A 17128-nucleotide genomic window follows, 5' to 3' on the forward strand; every position below is an offset into this window, starting at 1 on the left:
TATCTCCAAGGGAATTATCTCCAATGGCAGCTTTTGGATGAGATGAGAAGTTCTGGGATTTTGCCTAACAGAGTTGTGTATAATACATTGATTTCAAGTTTTTGTAAAGAAGGTAAAACTGGTGATGCTAAAAAATTGGTGGAAAAAATGAGAGAGGATGGTTTGTTTCCTGATGTTGTGATATTCAATGCTAGAATATCAGCTCTTTGTAGTGCCGGTAAAGTTCTTGAAGCATCAAGGATTTTTAGGGATATGTAAATAGATGAAGCATTGGGGCTACCTCGGCCTAATGTTATAACCTATAATCTAATGCTTGAAGGGTTTTGCAAGTAAGGGATGTTGGTGGAAGCAAAGGCCTTGGTTGAGTCCATGGAGAAAATTGGTGATTTGATGAATTTAGATAGTTATAATATTTGGTTGTTGGGGTTGCTAAGAAATGCAAAGTTAGTAGAGGCTCAGTTGGTACTTAAAGATATGGTAGATAAAGGTGTAGAACCTAATATTTACTCGTATAACATTGTGATGGATGGTCTATGCAAGAATAGGATGCTTTCTGATGCTAGAATAGTGATGGGTTTTATTGTAAGGAGTGGTCTTTCCCCTAATACAGTTAATTATAGCACTTTACTGCACGACTACTGTCGTAAAGGGAAGTTATCTGAAGCAAATGCTATTCTAAATGAGATGATGAGAAATGGTTGTGTCCCTAATACTTATACTTGTAATATTTTGTTGCATAGCCTATGGAAAGAGGGTAAAATATTGGAGGCAGAAGAGTTATTGCAAAAGATGAATGAAAAAGGCTATGGTGTGGATACTGTGACCTACAATATTGTAATTGATGGTTTGTGTAAAAGTGGGAAATTGGACAAAGCTATAGAAATTGCACATTAGATGTGGACACAAGGAAGTGCTGCTCTAGGTAACCTTGGGAACTCATTTATTGGCCTAGTTGATGATGTTAGCCGTAGCATGAGATGTATTCCTGATAGTTACATATTCTATCATAATTAGTACTCTATGCAAAGCAGGAAAGATAGGTGAAGCTAAAAAGAAATTCAGAGAGATGATGGGTAAAAACTTGCAACCCGATGTGATTATTTTTTATACTTTCATCCATATTTTCTGTAAAGAAGGAAAGATTTCATCTGCATTTCGAGTTCTCAAGGACATGGAGAAAAAAGGATGTAATAAGAGCGTACAGACTTATAATTCATTGATACTTGGCTTAGGAAGTAAAAATCAAATATTTGAAATTTATGGACTTGTCGATGAGATGAGAGAAAGAGGGATTACTCCTAATGTTTGCATATATAATAACATTATTCAGTCTTTGGAAAAATGGGAAAATCCAGGACACTACTTCTATCTTGGATGACATGCTGCAAATGGGTATAAATATTAATATTTCTACCTTCAGGATGTTAATAGAAGCTTTCTGCAAGGCAAGTGATTTTGGAGTAGCGAAGGAGTTATTCGAGATTGGTCTTAGTATATGTGGTCACAAAGAGTTTACATACAGTTTCTAGTACCCTCACGCACAAACAAATGAACCCAGATAGTTATTTTTTTCTTAGCTAAGAACAAGATGAGAAGGAAAAACAGAAACTACTTTGATACAATTCAAACACATATATAGAGTGGAAAAAGAAGGGTTTTGACTTACCAAGTGATCAAAGTTAAGAACAAGATTGATAGGATGAGTTGAAAAATAGAGTTTCTTTGAGTCTGCTTGTTGTTGGTGGTGTGTTTTTTCGGGAGAACAAGATTAATGTTTTTCTTTGAGAGAAGTGGGAAAGGAGGAGAGTGGGGTTTTGTAGAAGTGTCAATTGAAGAAGAGTTGAAGAGCATGAGTTGAAGAGCGGATGAAGTTTTCAGCAGAATTTGGCTGCCAAATCTGAAGAAAAATAAGAATGGGAAAGAAATTAGTTTAACTTTCAAGGATAAAATGGTAAAATAATAAATAAAAGTAAGAGTATTTTTGTCTATTAAAAATACCAACGGCTCAGTTAATTTCAATTGATGCTGAAATCTCCAGCTGATTTTCAGCTGACCAGCGTGGTGGAGATGGCTTCTCATTGGATTGACATGCTGAACCAAATAGCATAACAGTGAGGTTGGTACCATATTTTCCCCCCAACTGTACCTCACCGGCATGCAAAGCCAAACCAAAAGAAGCCTTAGTCAAGCTCCATAAACTTGGACTGAACAATAAATTTAACAATAATTCAATAAAAATAATTGGTGCAAGGTCCATAAACTTGGACTAAATTTAACAATAATTCATAAATTTAGTTGAATTAGATAATGACTAAATATAAATTATATTGTTTTAAAAGTTTTTTCTTAACCTTTTTACATCTTTTCCATATAAAAATATAAAAAATTATACACCATACAAATTGAACCTATAATACATATTGTTTTCAATATTTTTATTTTACTATTTCAATCAAAATCTCATTTATTTTTTTATATTCATTTTTAATAAATATAGTTTTTATATAATTTTATTGTCATCCATGATGTGAATTTAATAAATTTTTATATAAAATGTAATTGAGTTTATATTACAAGTTAACTGAAAATCAATTAAAATCAATTAAATTGAGAAAAAAATTTAAATAAAAATTATATATCAAAACATTATTTACCTTTTTCAATACTTTTTTCTCAAAATGCTAGTCTAATCATTAGTGTTTATTATATATATTTTGGTATAAAATTTATTCGAACCTAAGTTATCCGAGAAAAGTGAATACTAGATTAATATGCCACAATTATATATATATTATGAATATCACATAATCTAATATTATATTTTGTTACACTTATGATGTGAGTAAAAGAAAAACGTAATATTAAATTATGTTTATAAAAAAATTGAGTTATAGATAAAATGGTAAAGCGTTTATAAATAAACTCTTCTTAAACTTTTGATTTTTTTTAGAAGAGCTTGAGTTTAATTTTTAAATGTTTTATTTAAATATTTCATATTAAAATAGTAAAAGACAAACACATCTATATATTAATCTTCATTACTTTATTAAAAATAATTTTTAAATAATTTCTAACTGAAATGATGTATCCTTTTCTTCTATATGTATATGAATCAATATTATTAAATTCTAATCCATTATTGATACCTCAAGGAAAATCCCAAATTAGATTCCAAATTGACGAGTTAATGTAAGTTTATCCATGCAGTTATGCACCCTTTGAATAGGAATCCATTTTCTAAAAGGTCTTGACTTTCATGTTTTGGTGAGTCTCCAAGATCCTTTTGACGATCTATGTTGTTTAGAAAGAATATCTATATGATCTGATCGATTGTGTAAAGCCTACGGTAACAACGAAATCAAGGAAAGTATACAAAAAAGACAATTGACTCGTGATATGAACTCAATCATAAACATTTTATATAGCATAGATATATAATATTTTTTGTTTAGTTTAGCTTTCACAAATCATTAATTTCACTATCTGAATCAAATTTTAATATTTAAATCAATTAAAATTAAATTTTCATATATATAAATGTGCATAACTTATGTGAAATTTATGGATTTGACTCTATTTTATTACTTTTTCATCTATTAATATTTAATTTATTTTTAATCACCATTCACATTTAATAAATGAGTTCTACATATTTGAATTATGATGGCCATATATTGGATATTAATGAATGAGTAAATAACGAACGCCTTAAGAATTTTGTTGAACTTAGTAAAAGAAAGCTTTTCTATATGGGCTAATATATCTTCAGGCCAAACTTGTTCCATTTAGGGTCTCTCGGATTAAAGTTTGATGTTTAGGACTCTAATATGCCCCAAATTTGTAATTATTAGAATTATTGGGTTATTCAGTTTAATTTTACAAAATTGACCTCAAAAGACCCATTTTTTTAAACTAAAATATTAAAATAGGTTGTGTAACACCCCTTACTTGTGTTCCTTACCGAAACAGAGTATGAGGTATTACTAGAACTCAAACACTTAATTTTTTTTTATAAAAATTTCGGCAGCATTCTGCTTATTTTTACATAAAACCCCCTGCAGATTTCCAAAGACAATTTCAACCAACTTCAATATTTCCAACCAATTACAGTTATATATATTCAGACATAATTTATCCATTAATAAACACCTACCTATTAAACCAAACAATACTATATATACATATTTATACCACATTACATAAATTCATCTATACATGCCATGTTTCAAAAGTGTTGATTGCCAAAATACCCAAAAAGTTGATGATAGTGTGGATGATTTCCTGACTTCGTCCAAGTTTCGAACTGGCTGATGTCACTATAATCAAGAAAATAAATAAAAACAAGTAAGCATATAGCTTAGTAAGTAAACATATGACAAATAAATAAATTTCTCACAAGATTACAAAATAACATAATTTTTATCACACATAGATTTCAATGTTTGTTCAATTTCCAGCAAACTATTTTTCTGCGTCACTGTCACCAATTTATTTTTATCTAGAGGTACAGGGATCCAAATTAAGTTCTGTAAATTTTCTCAAAAACTAGACTCATATACCTTTCCACCATAAAATTTTCATAATTTTTTGTTTAGCCAATTAGTACATTTTATTCTCTAAATATTTCCTTGTTTCACTGCTCGACAGTTCTGACCTCTCATTACTAAAATTTACTTAACTCTCTGTACAAAATTCAAACAATGTTATTGTTTATTTATCTAAAAAATAGACTCATTAAGGAATTCAAGCATGTAAATTTCAAGCCATAATTATTTTTTTTTACAATTTTTGGTGATTTTCCAAAGTTGGAATAGGGGATTTCAAAATCAATCCAACCCTGTCTCAATAAAATTTAAATATCCCAAAATATACAGCTTCTTTGCTTGCTCTGTTTCTTTCATATGAAAATAGATTCATTTAGCTTCAATTTCATATATTATTCAGCCTCTAATTCATTTTCCATCATTTATGGTGATTTTTCAAATTTGTCCAACTGTTGTTATACAAAACATTTTTATATTTAAATTTGCTCTTTTGAAGTTTTGGTATTTCCTTCGTTGATTAAGTGTCGAACCCAATATTCCTCACATAACCTTGTCCACCATATATATATATTCAACTATTCACCTTTCCAATTTTCCAATTTTCCCGTTGAACACTCGGAATGTTATCCGTTATCAGTGGATTCAACACTTAGCAACCACCAGTGATTCGGGGAATCAGCACTTAGCAACCCCTTTCACATTCAATGATACGGTGGAATCAGCACTTAGCAACCACCAATGAATCGGGGAATCAACACTTAGCAACCCCTTTCACATTCAATGATACGGTAGAATTAGCACTTAGCAACCACCAATGAATCAGGGAATCAGCACTTAGCAACCCCTTGGGGGAATCAACACTTAGCAACCCCTTTCACATTTAAAATACGGTGGAATCAGCCTTAGCAACCACCAATGGGTTGGGGAATCAGCACTTAGCAACCCCTTGGGGGAATCAGCACTTGGCAACCCCCTTCACATTTAAAATACGGTGGAATCAGCACTTAGCAACCACCGATGGATCGGGGAATCAGCACTTAGCAACCCCTTGGGGGAATCAGCACTTAGCAACCCCCTTAATATTCAATGTACTCTGGCCTATTCCGAGTGTTCAACGGAAAACCGTGTTTTTCAACACTTTACCACCGTTCCTAACTTAACCACATTTTTAGTATCTATACCAAGTATTCATTCTATGTTCAATTAAATCTCAACATATATTAGATAATATCAAAATAATGCATTAATTCACATGTTTACTTACCTCGATGCAAAATATCATAATTTTGCAATTTACTCCACTATCTTCTCTTTTCCCCGTTTGAGGTAGTCTACTCGTCTTTCTTGATCTATAATATAAAATTTAACTCATTTAATGTTCACATTTATTAAAATAGTCCTCCACCCAACTTTTTGAAAAAATACAATTTTGCCCCCTAACTTTTGCATATTTACACTTTTGTCCCCAAGCTCGGAAATTAAACTTCATCTCTTATTCTTAAGTTTTATGACATGTTGAGCATTTTTCCCTTCTATGGTAACATCAAATTCCCACTCTAACACACACTTTTGAACATTAGGTATTTTTACCGATTATGTCAATTTACCCGTTTTCGTTTAAAATCGCTTAACAAAAGTTGTTTAACATAATTTCTAGCTTCATATTCTACCGTAAAACAGCAAAATAAACACTTTTCACCTATGGGTATTTTTTTCAAAATATAAACCCTAGGTTAAATTATTGCTAGAATAAGCTAAATTAAGTTACCGGGACTCAAAAACGTAAAGAACATTAAAAACGGGGCTTGGAATCACTTACTATTGAGCTTGGAAGCTTAAAAACCCTAAATATGGCTTCCCCCATTGCTGATTTTGTTCACCATGAAGAAGATGAGCATATTTTGCCATCTTTTTCCCATTTAATTCTATTTAATTACCAAATGACTAAAATGCCCTTACTTAAAAAAATCTATTTCACTAATTCTATGCCCATTTTTGTCCATCAACTAACTAATGGTCTAATTACCACATAAAGACCTCCAATTTAAAATTTCATAACAATTAGACACCTCTAAGATGTAGAACTCAACTTTTGCACTTTTTACAATTTAGTCCTTTTGACTAAATTGAGTGCCCAGACATCGAAATTTTCGAATGAAATTTTTACCAAAATTTTCCATGAAATTGTAGACCATAAAAATATAATAATAATATTTTCCCTTGTCAGATTTGTTGTCTCGAAACCACTGTTCCGACTAGGCCCAGAATCGGGCTGTTACAGGTTGTCAAATCCATTGTAAAGTGATATTAAAGTATGAGATAAAAAGATGAGGGCAAATACTGAAGGTCCCTGGGATGGGTAGGCAGCGGTTTTAAAAGATAGTTGTTTTAGGGTGCGATTGACCAAATGATGTTTATGATAGGCAGTGGAAGATGGAGGAGTTGTTGAAGTGATTTGAGGCCTTCAAAAGAGGGAAAACGTCAAACATTTTACATTGTGGAGGCTCCAACCAATATCATAGCTAGCTACAATATTAGTGCAGATATTTAAATAAAATTAAAAAAGCACCCAAGTCAATGAAAGTTGTGGTGAAGGAGAAAAATAACATGCCGGCTTTTGGGGTTTATAACAATCCCTTCTAAGCTCTCTTCAACTACATTCTTATCCTCATTATCGTCAAACTACAACAATAACCAAATATAAAATTTATATCTATTTCTTTTTTTTGAGAGGTCTAAAAAACTATTACCGATTGAGTTTTAATCCGATTGGTATGAGCATTGTTGCCAATGCAGGAGGACGTGAGTTCGAGTGCATTGAAGCGCATTATCCTCCTATTTATGAGTTAGGGAGAGGCTATGGATAATTCTAGGTATTGTATCAAAAAGAATAAAAATGATTAGAAAGAATAGATATGATTAGAACCTATAATGTGATTGTTAAAAAACAACTATTGAAGGCTTAACACCAGTCGTAGGGGTGAAGGACAAGCTCCATGCCTAAAATCACTTGCAAAAGCAAAACTACATGCATAAGCAAGACAAACAAAAATAGATTAAGAAGCCAACGAAGATCCACCCACTTTCCAAGAGAAACCGTTGATGGCCAGTGGAGTTTCAATAACGATAGACACCGTCATCTATCAATCACAACTTTTGAAAACGACAAAAATACCCACAAAATATATTTGCAAACTAAAAGGAGAGAAGGTACATTGAGTGGATGAGGAGAAGAAAATAATAGAGAGTTGGTGGGAGGGACAAAAAAGGCGGGTGGCATCCGGCCTAGATGTTAGTATCGCCGCTAAGCAAAACAAAAGAGAATAAGCAAACAACTTTTTTTAAAAAAAAATTAAGGTTTTTAACTATGTATGATTAACTTATTTTTAATCTAACATATATGAACCAATTTATTATTTTTCTAGTTTTAATCCGTAAAACAATTTCAATTAATGAAAATGTATTACATATCTATCTTTTTCATATATAATCAATAACATGGTCATTAACCTTCGAACAACTATTGGTCATTGTTTGGTGCTGACTAGCGTCATCAAGTGTGATCAACATTGATTGGTAAATTAAAAATTTACTTTAAAATTGTATATATTTTAAGTTTTTTTTTGTTTTTTTAAATATATATTTTTATTACTTGAATTTATATAATTTAAATATTAATGTGAAAACGAGTGTGCATCAAAAGGTGAAATTGTTACATAATCCAATAAATGGATATTTATAGTTAATTAATTACTATTGTAGTCATAATTTATTTGCATTGCTTAATGCTTATTCACATCAGGTTTCTGAATTAAATCCAAACAACTTCTACCCTTTTAAACCTCTCATAAAAAATAATAATGCAATAGTAATATCATTTACTAATTTTATTTAAAGTTTGATATAATTATTTTATGTACCAAAAAAGTATCCTAACATTAATTATGTTCTTATCTAAAGTTTACCAAACAAAGTAACAAAAGTAATATAGAGTAAATTAAATGGTTTGGCTTTTTCATGTTATAACTAATTCATTAATGTTATAATGTTTCATTGAATTGGGATGCGTTTACTCATCTTCACCAAATATGACACAAGTTTTTTTTATTTCTCCAATTTCTTTTGTTGACTTGGTGTGAATTTATGAGAAATTATCTCTTGATAAATGGTTTTTTTTATTTTAATATAGGCTTCTCAAAATTATTTTTCTAAATATATTTTTTAATTATCTGATCATTTGGTGATGATAAAAAGACAATACTATGACTTTGACACTCACAGTAGTCAAGATCCTGATGACCACTTTTCAATATTCCCTCGAGCCCTTTGTTAGCCATGAAAGTTGGCTCCCATAGGTGTCACCTTTAGATCAAATTAAGATAATAGAGTAGTTTATGAACAAATCAATTTGCATGGAAATATTATTTCGGTTGATGATGGAGTTGTATTCAATCAAACACAACCTTTGACATGACTTTTAAGAGTGGCACTTTTTTAGACAACATAACAAAAAGGTGCTAAGGAAAATCTATGTTGGAAGTTCTAAGTGCATAGTTAGTATAGAGTATAGATTTCTAAGGTCCAATAGAACAAGGTGTAAATACATTACAATGGATCTCAACGATAATGAGGATGTAGAGATGATGGTGTTTGGGCACTAGGAAAGTGGTGATGTTATTGTTAGTAAAGGTTTTCAACTCAAGGAAATTCTTTAAGGTATCGAAACTTAGTGGAAGCAAACACAAAAGCGAGGAAGCAGCGAACGAGCAGAAAAGTCACAAGAAAATAATGCACACAAGAAAAATTTATCAAATAAATTAATTAAAATTGGAGAGGAGAGATAAACAATTGAGACTCCTTTTTTGACCAAAGTGACGGGAAAATAAAAGAAAAAGAAAATAATTTTTTATCAAAACATGCTATTTATTTGTAGAGTTTAAGGGTAAATTTGACCAAAATGATAAAAAAGAATGGTAAAATTATTGTAAAAGTAATGGAAAAAAATATAATACAATAGACTAAATGTTAATTTTCCTCGACGCATAATAATAAATATATATAGTTGAAATGTTATTGAAGAATATATCAAAGAGCTTGAGAATTTGATTAACTAGTTATTATTATTATTTATTATTTCCTTTTTGTTTAAGTAAAGTGAATTAAATTTATTAAAAATAAGGTTAAAATTGTTAAAATTGTCAGATTACCAAGAGAATATAAAATTATCAAAAGAAATTCTTTAAGGTATCGAAACTTAGTGGAAGCAAACACAAAAGTGAGGAAGCAATGAACGAATAAAATAGACACAAGAAAACAATGCACATAAGAAAAATTAATCAAAATTGGAAAGGAGATATAAGCAATTTTTAATCAAAGTGACGAGAAAAGAAATGAAATGAAAAGAAAAGAAAAAGAATTTTTTTTATCAAAACATACTATTTATTTGTAGAGTTTAAGGGCAAATTTGACCAAAATGATAAAAAGAAAGGTAAAGCACACAACAGTCACTTAACTTTGGTTTCAATAACAAAACAGTTACTAAGCATTCAACTCAGTCACTAAACTTCAGAAAAACAACAAACCAGTCACCCTAACCATTTTCCGTTACAGACATAACAGAGTTGTCATTTTTCATCCTTCTCCCCCCTCTCATTTCCCTTTTGCTACCACTGTTCTCCCATACCTTTCCCTCTTTCCCACCATCCCTCCCCCTACTTCGATTCTCTCCCTCTCCCCCACCATCCCTCCCCCTACTTTGACCCTCTCCCTCTCCCCCACCATCTATTTCCTTTCTCTAACCCTCTCCCTCTACCCCACCGTCCCTTTCCCTCTACCAACCCTACTCCAATTTCCAACAAGCTTCAACCATCTTAATTCAATCCATAATCGACTGGCATATTCTTAACTTTGTGGTTGTTTTGTCTTGCTATTATTGCTCTCATCTTCATTACACCGTTGCTCCAAAATCCCTTGCTTCTATCGACCAAATTACTTTTAATTATTTGTTGCAAATTGCCAATTGAAATGCTCCCCAAATAGTTGTTGCCCACCATTTATACCAACTTCCATTTGACCCAATTTCAATCACCAAATAGCCTCTAAAGAGTCGAATAAAAAGCCTTCAATGTGCTTTAAAGAAGTACTTCGTTGACTTGCTTGTTTGCTCTCTAATTCACTACCGATCGAACAAGTATTTGTTGCCTATTGCACTGACCATTGCTTCAAAAAGGCTACCGGTTAGCCAAATGCTTGAACTTGTTGTTGGATATTTCTTTTTCCTGTAAGAAAATTTTAGGAGAGGGTTAGCAGAGGGAAAGGGACAGTGGGGAGAGGGAAAAGGTTAGAGTAGGAGGAGGGGCGATGAAGGAGAGGGAGAGAATTAAAGTAGGGGGAGGGATGGGAGAGTGGTGGTAAGGGGAGGGAGACAAGAGGGGGGGAAAAGGGACAGAAAATGATAGCTCCGTTACATTTGTAACAAAAAATGGTTATGGTGACTGGTTTGTTATTTTTCTAAAGTTCAGTGACTGAGTTAAAAGTTTAGTGACTATTTTGTTATTGGATAAAAGTTGAGTGACTGTTAATGTAGTTTAACATAAAAATAATGGTAAAGTTGTTGTAAAAGTAATGAACAAAATATAATACAATAGACTAAACGTTAATTTTTCTCGACAGATAATAAATTTATAGTTGAAATGTTATTTGAAGAATATATCAAAGAGCTTGAGAATTTGATTAACTAGTTATTATTTTTATTATTATTTCCTTTTTGTTTAAGTAAAGTGAATTAAATTCATTTAAAATAAGGTTAAAATTATTAAAAATGTCACATTACTAAGAGAAAGTAAATTTTTTTAAGGAATTTGTGGTATTAAGATTACCCAGATATTTTGAAACATTGGCATTATTAAGAATTTGAGATTACAAATTCTCAAGATACTTTTTAAAATCTAAATATGAGAATCATATATTGAAACCTCTCATTTCCTTTAAAGGGGTTATATTCCTTTAACTAGACACATTTTAAGTACTATATTATGGTACCGTAACACCCCTAACCCATCTCTGTCGCCAGATTAAGGTTATGGAGCATTACCGTTCAAATCGAAACAATTAACATCACATAGAAACAATTTACCAATTTAAAACATTAACATTCCATTTTAACATTTATTCAATGCATAAAAAAACCTTCCCATACCTTAAACCGAGCCTATAGGGCCTTAAAAATAGTTTGGGAACAATCAGAGACTATTTTGAATCGAAATAGGAGAACATGAAAAATTTTGAAAATTTTGGAAACAGAGGTCACACGGCCGTGTGATAAAGCCCAGGCCGTGTGACTCAAAACATGACCATGTGACCAACTGTGTAACATTTGAACTATAGGACACATGACCGTGTCCCAGCCCGTGTGGGCATTCAAAATAGTATCACACAATTGTGTTGTAAGCCGTTTGCCAAATCGTGTGTGCATTAGAAGTAAGGTCACACGGTTGTGTTGCCAGGCCGTATAACTCTTTGTGACCGTGTTGAGCAACCTACACCTAAAAATCAATAAGACACACGGCTGTGTGACAGCTCGTGTCCTAGGCCATATGCACCAAATATGCATTCCAAAATAAGCCCAAAACAATATCATTTCATAAGTATCAAGACACAACCAAAAACAACCATTTTCATGCCTTTAAAACTCATTCAAACAAACATATAACATACCAAAAATCCAACCTAAGTACCTAACCAATCTGCCCTCGTTGACACCATAATTCAAATTCCAAATCAAACTCATATATCACACCAAGCTACTTTGCATATAACCCATAATATTCAACCATAAACACATACCAAACTTATCATTCATGTCTACCACAAACATATTGTAACATCATGTTGACGTGGACGCGATTTGCCGGAAAATGGACCATTCCGGTAAATAATTAAATAATGAGCCCATTTCGGTAATTTAAAAAAAGGGCTTTTTTGTGTAAATTGCCCTTCTAAATTGATTTCCAGAATATAACAGTTTTTACCCACAAAAATTTTTGGAAAAAATTCATTTGAGTGGGTAAACTTGTTCGATTGGTTTGAAATTTTATATGCATGTTTGTGGCACTGTGATAGAATATTAAAAAAATATTTCCCGCAAAAAAATCAGTAGAAAAGGTAAAAAAAATAGAAAAAGATGAAATCAAATAAAAATTAAAAAAATATTTAGCGGGTTTAAATTAGTGGTAAAACTTCCAGATCAAATATACAATATTTAAGGACATTCCCGTTTAAATTTCGTGATTTTTGGAGATCGGGAACACCTCGAACGAAGTTGTCAAGTTACTCCGCAGTTTTTTCGGGTTTTCAGGTATTTGCAATTTTTATTGATTCTTACCGGTAGGATTTCATTTGTTTTGCTTTTATTCTTCCTTTACACTATCTAACACCTTCTTGTTTCTTGTGTTATTAGGATTTAAAAGTGTGCACAATTCTTTCTCGGTGCAACACAAATCAATTGGTGTCTCGTCACTTTTTTGGATTCCTAGTGCAATTAGGATAATTTGGTAGTTACGGTTCTTACACTTTCTAATTGATTGATATAGACTCTACTAAAGAACTCACAATACTGAATTCTACCTTATTGAGAATTTGATTTTTTTTCTTTTTGAGTGATTAACGGTGATGTTTGATAATTTTTTTGGAGTGTTGAGTGTTTGTTTTGCAGGTATTCCAAAAGGAAAAAAAATAAGATGCATAGAATGGGTCAAGTCGATGATGACCATAATGATGTCCATGACAAATTTAAAAAGCTCCAACAACAGTTAGACAAACGGGCTGCTGCAATCACACAAACAAATGCCATACTTCAAACATTGAGTGCTACTATCAATGAGATGCGATTGGACCTAGTAGAGAAAAGAGCCCAACGAGGACAACTTAATTCAAGTGAAAGGGCAAAAATGAGAGTGCTAAGAAGATGAACATCCAACGAATATTCGAGAAGAGATTCATATCATGATTCTTATTCAACGAGAAATTCAAGACGACGCAAAGCAAGTTTCGAGCATGAAGTTTTCCAAGGTGACGAACTAGAAATCACAAGTAATCCTTCGTATGCCCAAAGGAACTTGTCCACTGAGAATCAATTTCAAAAAGGTGATCATTGTTCATATGCAAGTCATTCCGTACATACCCAATGAGAGTCTTTTCGTTCTGATTCATTTGTAACATCTCTATCTTGTAATGAAAGGAAGACAGAAAAAGAAATCAAAAAAGAAAAAGAGAATGAAAAAGAGCAAAAAGAGATTGAGAGTGAAAAGGAAACAGACAAGAGAATTGAAAAAGAAATTGAAGATAGAAGAAAAAATGAGTTAGAAAAAGAAACAAAAGAAAAAGACGAGGAAAGGGTAGTGAGGAATGTTTCCACTAACCAAGATATGAATTTTTCTTGTGTTGCTACTTTTTAGGTTCTCGAAAGACCGAAAGATAACTTTCAACTTCAATACCTCTCAAATGAAAGACGCTTTCATACGATCAACATAGGCAAAGATGAAATCACACAACATGAGCCCGAAGGTAAGTGAGGTAAGGAAATTTTAGCAACCGAGTCCCATGCAGATTTGAAAATTATTGATAAAAATTTTGGTGACTTAGTTCTTAAAAGATCCCCTCATTTTGATCCGATTAATTGTTATTCTTTGATTGTGGTTGATAAAGTCATTACGAAAGGAAGCGTGAGTTGTTATTCTTTTGATTTGCCAAGTGTAAAATCCGCAAATTTGTGCAAATCTGTTTTGGTGAATAAAAAAAAGTTTTGAATATATGTTGGTATGTATGCGAAAATCCTCATGGTTTAACTTGATTGGTTTAATGAAATCTTTGTTACACTTTGGCACGACTAATCAAAATCAAGTTTTTAAACCCGGAATCTATTTTGGTATATTTTGTTGGAAAATCAAGCATCATCTATTGTGTGCAAATACTTTCTATTGTTTTGATACTTGGTTTTTGAATAAGGTAACGAAATTTGAAAAAAAAAATTCAATTTATATTCGTGCCTTAAACAGTTTCTATGGTTATACATGAAGTTTGAGTTCCATTTGACAAAGGTTAACTCAACAACGGAGCTTCGACTACTCTAAGCCCCCGATGAGCGACGGTTTGTATTAAATGGAAAAGGTAAAAGTGACCCTTATTCTTCTGCTTATAAAGGTAAGATGCTTGAAAATTTTGAAACACCTTTGTACTCCTGGATAGTGACAAATATCGTGTTGATGATTTAATTTTTGTAAAACACTTAGGTCGAAACGTGCTTGACTGTCCTATTTTATTTATTGATGATCTATTTGTTTTGATGGTTGATAAAAAGATTATTGTTTTTGATAATTTTTATGATGCATGTGTGAGTGAATCTATAGTCCGTCGATTAATGCATGGTATGATTGTGCAACTCTGTGAACCGTGTGAACCTTTTCAAATACCTACTTGTGACGATTATGTTTACCATTTGATTTATTACTCGCGATTTATTCATGGTTTGTGGAAACAATTTGAGATGATTGAATGCCTTAAAACATTTCCATCTTTGTTTCGAGTATTTGATGAGGCATTGGTGAGTAAATTAGCTTGTTTGCATAGTAATCTGAATCTGTCCATTCGCATGCGTTATACTTGTTTTGTTATGCTTATGATTGGACTACAAGTTTGTTTGCATTGCTATTTACTAACTCATGGCTATTCTTTTCAGTGGACTAAATTACCATTAGTCCCATTCGATTGAGGAAAGTTGAGTAAGAGGAACTATGTTCGAGTTAACCAACGCATCGATTGGAGGACAAGTCACTTCGAAGAAGAGGGATGATACGACCCTACCCCAAAAATGTCCTTGGTTCAGTTCATCAAGCGCCATTCGAAAACTTTCGCAAGTTGATCTAGCTTGTTCCAGCTCCATGGAGTTCAATTCGAGCTGATTCTAGCTCGTTGAGCTTAATCCACTTTTATTTAATTTCATGCATTTTTAATTTGCTAGAATAAATTAAATGAGTTAGTTTATTAAATTTAGTTTAGCTCAAATAAGTGTTAGAATTAATTTTAGTTCACCTTAAATAAGTGTTAGTAATTAATTTGTTTAAATCTGGACAAATTTGATTATTTGTGTTTAATCTAAACTTATCTCCATTTGATTTTTTCAGATTCGAGGACGAATCTTTTTGAGGAAGGGGGGAATGGTACGAGTCACAAAGGCCCAACTCAATCTCAAGAACGTGATGGGCTCAAACTACCACAAGGCACAATAACGAGGTCAAAGGCCAAGCAGATGCGTACGAAACTAAATGGAACCATTCAAGACTTCATTAGCAAGGCCTTAGATGTGTATACGAAGGAAAAAGAAAATCAAGATTCACTTTCTTGTTTTCAAGAAAATCAAGAAACCGAATCTTGGTCCAATTTTGCTGTTTTGAGCGATTTTAAGAATCAATAAAATCAAGATTTCTAATCTTGGAAATCTTGGTCCAAGAAACCGAATCTTGTAGCCAAGGCGCATTGGATCTCAGTTACGAGCATCAACGAACCAATTTCAGTAAAGAATGGATTACAAGCCCATGTTCTTGAAAACACGGTCCAATAAGATGTTCCAAGCCCAATCCAAAAATTTAAATTAGACTTAGTTGAAAATCTGACCAAATTGTCAAAGTGGCCCAATTTGTAAAATTTTAATTCTTTAAATACTTAGTTTTAATTTTTAGACTTTATAAATAAATTTCTATGTAAAAATATAGCCCAAAGAGGCCCATTAAAGGCCTTGGATGAAATTCCCTTGAAAATCAATAATTAGGTTTTTTTTTTAATTTTCCTAGTAGGGTTAGGAAAATAGTTAGAAGGCCTGTATATATGGCTTGGCTAGCCACCCTTAGAGAACACATTAATTATATTTTGAAATCAGATTTTTTTTGAGTGAAAATTCTTTTTGGGTTTTCTCCAAGAATTTTCTCTTGAGTTTTCTTTGGAAGTAGTTTTAATAATCTTTTTGATTGTGGGAGCCATCTTCAGGCTTCTTCTTACCATTGTTCTTCATTGGAGGGGAGAATAGAGCCGTTTGAAGGGAGTTATGAAATCTTTCTCGATTTCAAGGCTTCTTAGGACGTTATCTTTATTTTTCTTGATGTTCAATCTTTTAATTTTCTGCTTGTGTCGATTTCATTATCTAACTTGTTTAAACTCTCTTGTTGCGTCTCTAGCCCCGTTCAACCTTCAAGAATCTGTTCGGCATCAACCTTGGACAACAAGAAACGATTTTATTTCACAAAACCCCTCTTTATTGCTGTCCAAACCCTCGATCTAGTTGATTTCGTGATATGCTGAGTTTTTTTTGAAATTAACTTGCTGTTTTGTGTTCTTCTTTTCAAATTCGACTGTTTAGAACCTATCTTGAATTCAATTCCGTGTTCTTGGCTTCCAAGATTAGTTATAAGTGTTTTTAATTCTTGGCTGATCTTTTATTGATTTGGGTATTTTCGTTTCATATGTAATTGATTCTAAGCCAAATTTTCTGTTTCGTTTCAGATCTAAGCGTCTAAAGCTTTCGTAAGATTTTC

General features: G+C 32.2%; 1 pseudogene; it reads left to right on the plus strand.

Annotated features, from left to right (window-relative positions):
* On the plus strand, window positions 1–1529 carry LOC107911209 (pentatricopeptide repeat-containing protein At2g17140-like; annotated as a pseudogene).
* The last annotated feature ends 15599 nt before the right edge of the window (window positions 1530–17128 follow it).

This window comes from Gossypium hirsutum, chromosome D11 (genome assembly GCF_007990345.1).
Source record: "Gossypium hirsutum isolate 1008001.06 chromosome D11, Gossypium_hirsutum_v2.1, whole genome shotgun sequence".
NCBI classification, from domain to species: domain Eukaryota; kingdom Viridiplantae; phylum Streptophyta; class Magnoliopsida; order Malvales; family Malvaceae; genus Gossypium; species Gossypium hirsutum.